A 9,722-nucleotide genomic window follows, 5' to 3' on the forward strand; every position below is an offset into this window, starting at 1 on the left:
AAATCATAAAAACTGATTTGCAAAAATCATAAAAACTGATTTGCAAATCAGTCTCTGCGCTACATTTCGTACTAACTTGAAACTGAATCAATAAAGTAATTGCAAAATGCTACTAGAATCATTTCAATCATAGAAACTGCCATTACTTTAATAATTAAACAACCGCCTAGTATCCTGTTCTGGAGATTCAAGCCATCACCGATCCGTAGCAGCTCGTAAAAGTAAAAGTATGATGATATATAGCATTGATAATGTTAAGTAATGTAGATATCTCACTGAGCACACCTTTTAAAGAAATATTTTAATTATCATGCCGTAAATAAAACATAACAAATGTTATTACCTCTTTGCATATTTATTAGTCGATTTTAATAAGCCAAAATTAAATCCAAAATCAAAATAAAAACACGTGCCTTTGAAATCCTTATTAAAAAATTATTTGCCTGTGTTTAGTAAATTATATACATTTTATTACTGCAAAATCTCATAGCTTGTTGTAGTATACTATCTTTAAACCTAGAAAAGTAAAACATCATAAGATACATAACAATAAATCACGTCGGCGCCCGCGGCTGTATCTCGATTACTCGCTTCTTCAGTTATGCTATTAGCTGGGTGCGTTTACAATTAAAATATATATAATAAAAAAATACTTCACATTATATTTGTATTATAAATAAGTTAGAATTGGATACGCGATATAAAGAAGTAAATGTCGGAGTAATTACGTGAATTTAGGAAATACCAGTGTAGCATTCGAGGTCGTTGATGTCTTTTATATGGAACTAGTTGCAACCGGCGCGCCTTGCATTGGGCCAGTGGGATCTAATACTTCAGAAACTTTTGCAAACGTAGGTAAAACAACTCACGAAAGATTTATCGCAATCGGTTGAATAATAATGGAATGCATAAAGGACAAACAAACATAATTAAAAAAAAAAAGTTACGATAGAATAAGCCCCCTTTCATCCATTAACTCTCTTCTACTCTCTATACCTCTGTTTTATTCTGGCATCATGTCTGATTCCTTCACTCTCCATTCAACACGTCTCTGGAATGCTCTCCCGGACTCCATCAGACGGTCTCCAAGTTTATTCTCTTTCAAACAGAATGTCCATGAGCATCTTTTGAAAAGTTTGTTCGTAATTTCATTTTTCTCAAAGGTTGACTGGTAGAGAATGCTTTTAGCATTAAGTCCGCCTTTTGTATCATTGTATTTTGTGGTCGTATGGTATTATTTAACTATGTTAAATAATTACATCATATTAATGCTCTTAATAATAATTTGCTACTAACAAAGTAACTTTTTGGTTACACTATATTTTGAACCTCGTCAATGGCAACTATTCAGTTTCAAGCGGAATCAAAACTCCCTTTTTAGAGCAGCACGATACTAAACGTGCTTAATATTTGTCTCGGTGAAATTTTTCTTCCACTATATCTATGAAAATTTTCGTAGATATAGTGGAAGAAAATTTGAAACATTACCTTTTTTTCGGCTCCGTAATAGAGTAAAAACGAGTTGAAGTAAGTAGACATTGCGGTTAAATGCATAATATTATTTCTAAAACAAACAAATATAAACTGCTTGGATACTAATCCAAGCCCTAATTACCTACTTTAGTATACTAGAAACTACATTCATAGAACATAGTAATGTAAACAGCAGCGGCACATAAAGTTGTTACTTTATTGTTTTATTGTTGTGATTAATTGAGATATTATTATTGTTATAATTATATGTCAATTAATCACAACAATTACCTGATTTCAAACGTAACATGTACTACGAATACCAGATCGTTTTATTTATTACCTATTTCTGCCGCCAAGCAATAATGTGAGCTTTAATGCGTTCCTGTTTTGAAGGGTAATAAGAGTGCTGGTGAAGTTACAGGCGTCTGGGACTTGTCAACTTAAGTCTCAGGATAATGGGCACCGTGGCAGTGCCCATTAGATCTTTAATTTAATATAAATACGAATGGCACTGCAACTGTCGTGGACAGGCATATCGCTTACCACCTGGCACACGACTTGTTGGTCCCGTCATTTGGTCTCATAAAAAAAATAATAATAACTACGCAGAACACCCAGGCCAAGATTAAGAGTAATTAAAAAAGTTCGTTGCCCAAATTGATCAAAAAATAAATCAAAGTAACGCCCACAGTGCTAACCGCTAGACCACCATGATAGTCAATTCAAACAAATGTGTCATCAGCAAATTAGACTTGCATCTACATACTAATTAACCAGCCTGCGATTAATTTAAGGTATATCAAATCCTATATAATATATTTTCTCTACAATACTAATTTACTATTCGTTATTACAGTACAATAGAACCGAGGAAATGTGAACCATAGTAAACTTTATGTCGAACACCGGTAAGCAAGGCGCGTGGGTAGACGATATAAGTTCCTATTCAGCCAAGTTGTTAACTATGTTTTACTATCGATTTTAATGTTACTACCGCTCTGTTACTTACTGCTTATTTATATTGTACCCTTATAAAATATTGGTAATCTTGTTTTTAAAGCTTAAAGACAAATATTATGACACATTAACCGATTTCTTGAATACACATTGACATATAAATTACTACTGGTATTATAATATGATTTAATTGTTTGACTTTCATTATTTTTGCTATTATTTGAATTGACTATGTATTGAAATAAAATTACAACTTTAGGGATGGTTTTTGCATGTGTACAGACATTTTTTTTCTTTATTTTTCAATAATAACGCACACGCTCAACATACCCCCGCACTAGGGAAACCCTGTGTCGCGAGTGCTATGGACACACACATAAACAACCACAAATTACACCCAAACTCATGAGAGAAATAAATGTAGGCCATATAAATATTTCTCCCGGCCCGGGAATCGAACCTGGGACCTCTGCGTGGTAGTCTGGCATGGTAACCGTTCGGCCACGGAGGCAGTCATTATCTGTAATCTAATATTAATTAATTGTAATTCAATCACTATAAGTATAATTTTGCATGCCAGATGTGGTAAAATATGAACTCTATCTCTCTACTGTGTACCATCTCTTGTTCACCATATTTTAAGGAAATAAATTTTCATTTCATTTAATTTCATTTCATTTCACTTCACTTTATTTCATTTCGTTTCACTTCACTTCATTTCATTTCTTTTTACTTTTCACTAAAAATCCGTTTGACTTTGATCCTATCTTATTATTGTTATCGGATTAAAACACTTCAAAGCTTTCGTAAATGATATTTTCTCCTCCAGAAATAGGTTAGGTGGCAGTACTTTCCTGCCCAAAGTCTTTCACAAGGAGCTACACTGCTACTAAGGTCATCATATAGCATAAACATATTTAAAATATGTATATTACAATAGTATATAAGTACCCACAGTATCATTACGCGCAGTCTGGGACTTGAAGGTTGTCAAAATGATGCTTCCGCAACATGCACTTTAGTGCGAAGTTTAAACTTTATTATTAAACTAAATAAATTATTTTAATGAGTGTCATATACTATTATAATATACGATTGTCTTTCATTGACCCCTCGCAAAATCTTTGAAAACATCTTATGTTTCTAACTACACGAATATCATTATTAGAACTACTCGTGTGGCCTACTAAACAAAACAGGGGTATAGCTTAAACTACCTATTAGACAAAGTTTATGGTAAACTTGCAATTGGCTAAAACATCAATCTCGACTCATTACCGACGTTGCATCGATTTAAATTGATAAATTGAACGCCGAAAGCTTTCCGTCTACGCTGACGCACTTATCCTTATTTTATAGGGGATGGATGTTGTAGTGACAATTTAACTTAGGCAACGTATTTATTGTCTAAAAAAAATTGTTAGTTGTTGTCGCTTCTTTTTGGAGAACTTAATTAATAACTCCAGTTAGTCGTCGTTTAGCAATTAACCGCTAGATGGCAGCACATTGATTCTCTTTTAAAAATTGAAATATCAATATAATATCAAAACGTCGTAACTTGCAATAACAGGTATTGAACATTTAGCGATATGCCAATAGGGTAAACTTTAAATTATATCAACAATCCAGAATTTGCTATTTCTTTTTAAATTTGAAACTACGATTAATCAATATCGAGATTTTGTAGTGTTTCAAATTAAGAATGTGTCGGTTTTGGTGACATCGGTTCTGATAGTAATTCGAGGCTTAGGGCATTTCCATTGTTTTTTCTTCCGTGATAATTTCCAACATTCAATTTCTAACACGCACAAATTGATACATTGAACAATATATCTCAAATGACTTTAATTGATTGCTCTAGCGCTACCACGTTGATATGCTTAAGATAAATTAAAGTGGGTGGTAATCCGTCCGGCTTAGGTTTCTAGACACTACTGTTAGTGCTAGGTAACCTATATCACATAAGTCATTCTGTCGTTTATTATCCTTATTGGCTAAAAGATACTACCATAAGATATTCACATGCATTTAAATTCATTTTGACGATTGTGTTTCAAGAATCGTGGTGGTCAATAGTTACAGTCCAAGACGTGCCTGAAGTTACAGAAAAGGAATGATAACTCGTGTCCTCACACGACTCCTGCCGTGCACCCCACGTACCCTAGGCGCAATATGGGCAATAATCGGTGAGTACCTTAAGGCGATTGGCAAATCCTTTCGCTATGATGACAAGCATTATAGTGTATGCCATCGATATGATAAGAATACAGTTACAGCACTTTTTACACTTTCGGTAAATTTCCCACAAAACCTAATCATCACATTGTACCGTATCACGCGAATACGCAATGCGATGGGCAATCGAAGCGAGTTCGGTCACCAAGGCGGTTACCGCTGATGTAGTGTCAGTTTCAGCTTACCGCAACCGAGATTTACTGTTCCGTAATTCACGCTAGGTTTAAACATGGAGCAAGTTAGATGCGGTTTATACATCGTCTGGAAGCTAGACAGAGACATGACGATTTTTAAACTGTAAACTATTGTATAGAAACGCCCGCACACTTTCAGCTTTCCAGTCGCAATTTTGATTTCAAACGTTGTTTTAAATAATTATGGGTAATTTTTACATTAATTTAGAGTATAATGTGTACGATTCACAGTGATTTTTCTTTATTTATAAATTTATAATACGTACATTTTTTAATACATCAAAAACTAGTATATAATAATATAAAATTTATTAGACATTAAGTTAAAATATGCAGGTAAGGTTTTAGTAGGAGTAGAGTTCCTTATCTATTTCTGCCGCCAAACAGTAATGTCAGTATTACTGGGTTCCGATTTTGAAGGGTAAGCGTGCTGGTGAAATTACAGGACCTTTCAACTTAAGTCTCAGGGCGACGGGTTATGAGTAGACGTGTAGCTTACCATCAGGCGCATGACTTGTTCGTCCCGTTACTTGATATTACAAAAAAAGGGTAGAGAAGGTACAAGAAAAGCTTAAATACCAGAAACTAGAACTAGGATTAAAGTTTATGAATAAAATCGGGTCCCGCGGCAAGGTGCTGGCAGCGTTCCCCATTTGTATAGCTAATACAAATACAGTAATTGTGAAATTATTCATTATTTCCTGTTAATTACTTAATTTAGGGAACCAGAAAGATCTTTGATCTAGGCTTTCACTAGTTTAAAAGCCTACATCAAAGATCTTTCTGGTAGTAGTAGTTAACCATATGGTCAATTGAACCGAAATTTAATAATAAATAGCGCTATATAAATTATAAATATAAATTATTAAAATCGCCGTTTAACGAGTATGACGTAATTCTCAATATAATATAACTGTTTGTAACTTTAAAACTGTAACTGAAAAAAGCCAAGGTAGTGTAATATCTCAAGTAGAGGCCGTATGTTCAAATCCGGATTCTCACTCCTGTTTCTCCGGCATTTACATGTGAAATTTAATTTCAAATTTACCGAGAGCTTTTCGTGACGGAAAACATCGTAATGAAACCTTTTTTTTATAATAACTAAGTGACGGCACGAACAAGTCGTGCGCCTGATGGTAGGCGACACGCCTGTCCATAACAGTAGCAGTACCACTCAGAGGTTTAATTCACAAAGATCTAATGTGCACTGCCACTGCGCCCGTCACCCTGAGTCATAAGTTGACAAGTCCCATGTGCCAGTAATTTCACCAGCACCCTTACCCTTCCAAACCGGAACGCAGTAATGCACACATTCTGCCGCCAAGCAGTAGCTTGGCTAGCTTTAGCTTGTCTATTGAAGAAAAGGCTTTCTGTAAACAAAAGAAAAACTATGTGAATGACAAAACCACACTGCTCTAATAATGTAAGCTTCGACGTGGTTCTTATGCTTCCTTTTCACTTACGCCAAATCTTCTTTTAGAGAAACGATACATAATATTTTAAGAGCTGCACGTTTATTCGGATGCCACAGGGCTAAAACCCGCAAGATTGTTACATACTAGAAGACATAGTCGTTGAAAATTGACACAATTAACAGTTATAAGTCATTTTGTGCTCTCTACAATCGTAATTGCGCGTAACGTCCGTTTCAATCAGTAATATTATATACCATGGTACTAAAATTGATCAAGTATCGAGCACACTCCCTTTAAATAAGTTTCGATATTGCGACAAAATGCAAACCAACCAACGTCACGATTATATGATTAATTATATCGAATCGATAGTTAATCAGTACATTGCCGTTTGTATTAGACATAATTTCTCTTCGGTTCCTTATAAAACATCAGTGACATGGGCATCTGAAATTATAGCACTGGATTGCTATTCTCTTTGAATTCTATTTACCTATGCTAGTAATTTCATCTCCTTTTTATAATACAGAAAAAGGCAGAAATTTTTTAATTAGAAGCTCCTGAAATAATAAGGCGCCAAAATCGCATAAAATAATTATATCTTATCAAATTAGGGAATTGTTGTGAGTTGAATTAACCTTTTTCTAAACTCACCCATTTAGTAATGTGAACATTACTACATTCCGTTTTTGGTGGTAAGTGTGCTGGTGAAATTACGGGCACATGGGACTTTTTAACTTATGTCTCAGGGTGACGGGCGCAGTGGTAGTGCCCCTAAGATCTTTATGATTTAAAGCTCTGAGTGGCACTGCAACTGTTGTGGATAAGTGTGTCGCTTACCATCAGACGCACGATTTGTTCGTCCCGTCACTTAGTACCATAAAAAAAATCCCTGTACAGAGTGGTACTCATATATAGGTTGTATAGAGCAAAGGCATTAATTCCGGACGACCAATAACACCAAAACAAGAACCATGTTACAAAAAATCGTTTCTTAATCTAATCCTACCGGGAATCGAACAGGACCTCCTCATAAAGCGCTTATAGCGTTACCCTTACTGGATCTCATTGTGCAAATTTATCTGATCACTTATTTTATATAACTACTCCTTCGGTTTATCCTATCTCTCCTTCTATTGGTAGGTAATATTTTTATAAAATCAACTTTACAAGGCCTAAAGTCTCAGCGTTAGTAATCTTAAAATAGGGTCATGCCAAAGGAGATAGCAATCCAGCAATAGCAATGTAATAGACATCTTTGGGTGTAATCTAACACTTATTGCAACGACGGATTGCCATCAATGTTGATGGTTAACATGGTGAACTCGCCGCTTTAAATCTTTTTGGTTCTGTGGGCGTTCAGTTCAGCAAAGGTTGAGCAGAGTGGATAAATTTATAGGAAAACAAGATGATTTTGGAAAGACCACAAAGTTCATTAGAACGGTGATGCTTAGCGTATCTTAGTTTTTGATATTTAGATAAATTTCGGTCTTCCAGAAATTTCCTAAGTTCTTCGAAATGTTTCCTACGTCTCGTATCTATAAAAAGAGAAAATAAGTTAATTCAATATTGTTTTATCATAATGAGCTTTGTCTTTTGTTCATTATCTATATTTGTCACACTCACCTTTTCACCTTCCGACGATGACTATATCTACATATTGTGTATTGTCTTGAAACGACGCATATGTGTGTGTGTTTAATAAAGCTTTTTCTGTGTTCTTAATCATTAAGGGCTATTTCAAACAATTTTTTTTTTATAGCACCGAGTGACATGACGAACAAGTCGTGCGCCTGGTTGTAAGCGACACACTCATAACAGGTGCAGTGCCACTCAGACCTTTGAATCACAAAGATCTTAGGGACACTGTCACTGCGCCCGTCATCCTGAGACATAAGTTGACTAGTCCCATGTGCCTGTAAATTCACCACCACACATTACTGCTTGGTGGCAGAAATAAGTAAGGTGGCAATGCATCCCTGGATGAACTCTTTCACAAGGAGCTCTACTGCAAGTAAAAAGGGTCCAAAGAAGCATCGTAGCGCGACGGACCATTCGTTTCCTGTATGTCTGGTATAACCTGAACAAGAATCGACGAATATCTTACACCAATTGACAAATCCTTTCACTGCGATGGGAAGCATTATAATGTATGCCATCTATACGATATTGAAGAATAAATCCATTTGACATTATTAATTTGCTTTATGTATATTTTTATGTATATTGCATGTTAAATAAAATAATTTTTTTTATCCGTTTAATTTTCTTCTCTAAAATATGCTTCTTTTCGTTCAAAATTGGTTTTTAATCAACAACGTTACCGTTTCGTCTCTTTGTTTGATAAATATTTCTATAAATATCCGAATAAAACAAAGAAATTTCATCAATACACAGCCGCATATCAAAGAAGATAAAGAAAGTAACATATATTTTTCTTCCACCTGTGTATAATTGCGGCTCTTGCGCGGCTGCGTGGGCGCCGATTACTGGCAGCTTGATGAACAATGACTCAATTTGACTCATTTATTCTCATAGGGCTACCAAATTCCTAGTTTTAACTCTTGAAAATGGTCTATTTCTTGGCTCTATATGGTACCGGGGTCACCTAACGCGCTATGACTTAGACCTATAATGCCTATAAAACTATTCAAATTTATTTAAATTTTGCTCACTTCCTATATAAATACACAAGAAAACAAACGCGGGATATAATCAGCGTTGAACAATTTTCCATAAAAATTGAAATACCTATTGGAAATTTTTCAGAAAACATTCTGAAAAATTGGACAAGTATTATTTGGAGACTCAAATTATGTTCTACGTTTAGATATACTTTTAAAGTTTTATTTTTGCATGAATTATAAATAAAGTTGTTTAACATTGCTACATGTAATTTTTTAAACCCTGCTTGGCATATTTTCACAAAGTCTCATAATAGAGTTCAATATCTTCAACTTTTGACACTGTCAAATGTGGAAAAATATAGGCAAATATAACAAACTAGTGGAGTAATTTCACAAAAAAATAATTGAATATCAATTCAATACAAATTTAATTACAGAAAATCTTTCAAAAAAATATTTACTTTTCTAAAAAATGTGATTTTTTCAAAATTTTTTCATGACACTAAGTATGATACATATTTAAAAATATCATTTGTTTAAGCCTATTCTACTAGTCTCTACCATCCGTTCCCCCTGGTGGGGATAAGTGGGTTTTTTTTCGCTCTTCTCTATCACACCACCACAGGTTGGGATAAGTGGAATTTCATTTCCTCTTATCCTTATCAATAAAACCTTAACGTGTACAGCCTGTACTGTGCTTCGACAAAAATATTTAATTGTAATATTCAGTGCAGTAATACCTTTTTGATAGATAATTCATTGTCGCTGGTGGTTATAAGATCTATTTATTGACTGATTCACAATAAAATATGAAGAAA

General features: G+C 34.5%; 1 protein-coding gene across 1 annotated transcript in view; it reads left to right on the forward strand.

Annotated features, from left to right (window-relative positions):
* The window catches only part of LOC113231240 (transcription factor hamlet-like), a 178,647-nt gene that overhangs the window by 101,018 nt on the left and 67,907 nt on the right, over nucleotides 1-9,722 (forward strand). The window lies entirely within an intron of this gene.

Source organism: Hyposmocoma kahamanoa, unplaced genomic scaffold, assembly GCF_003589595.1.
Source record: "Hyposmocoma kahamanoa isolate Upper Pololo Valley unplaced genomic scaffold, ASM358959v1 65, whole genome shotgun sequence".
In the NCBI taxonomy this organism is placed as follows: domain Eukaryota; kingdom Metazoa; phylum Arthropoda; class Insecta; order Lepidoptera; family Cosmopterigidae; genus Hyposmocoma; species Hyposmocoma kahamanoa.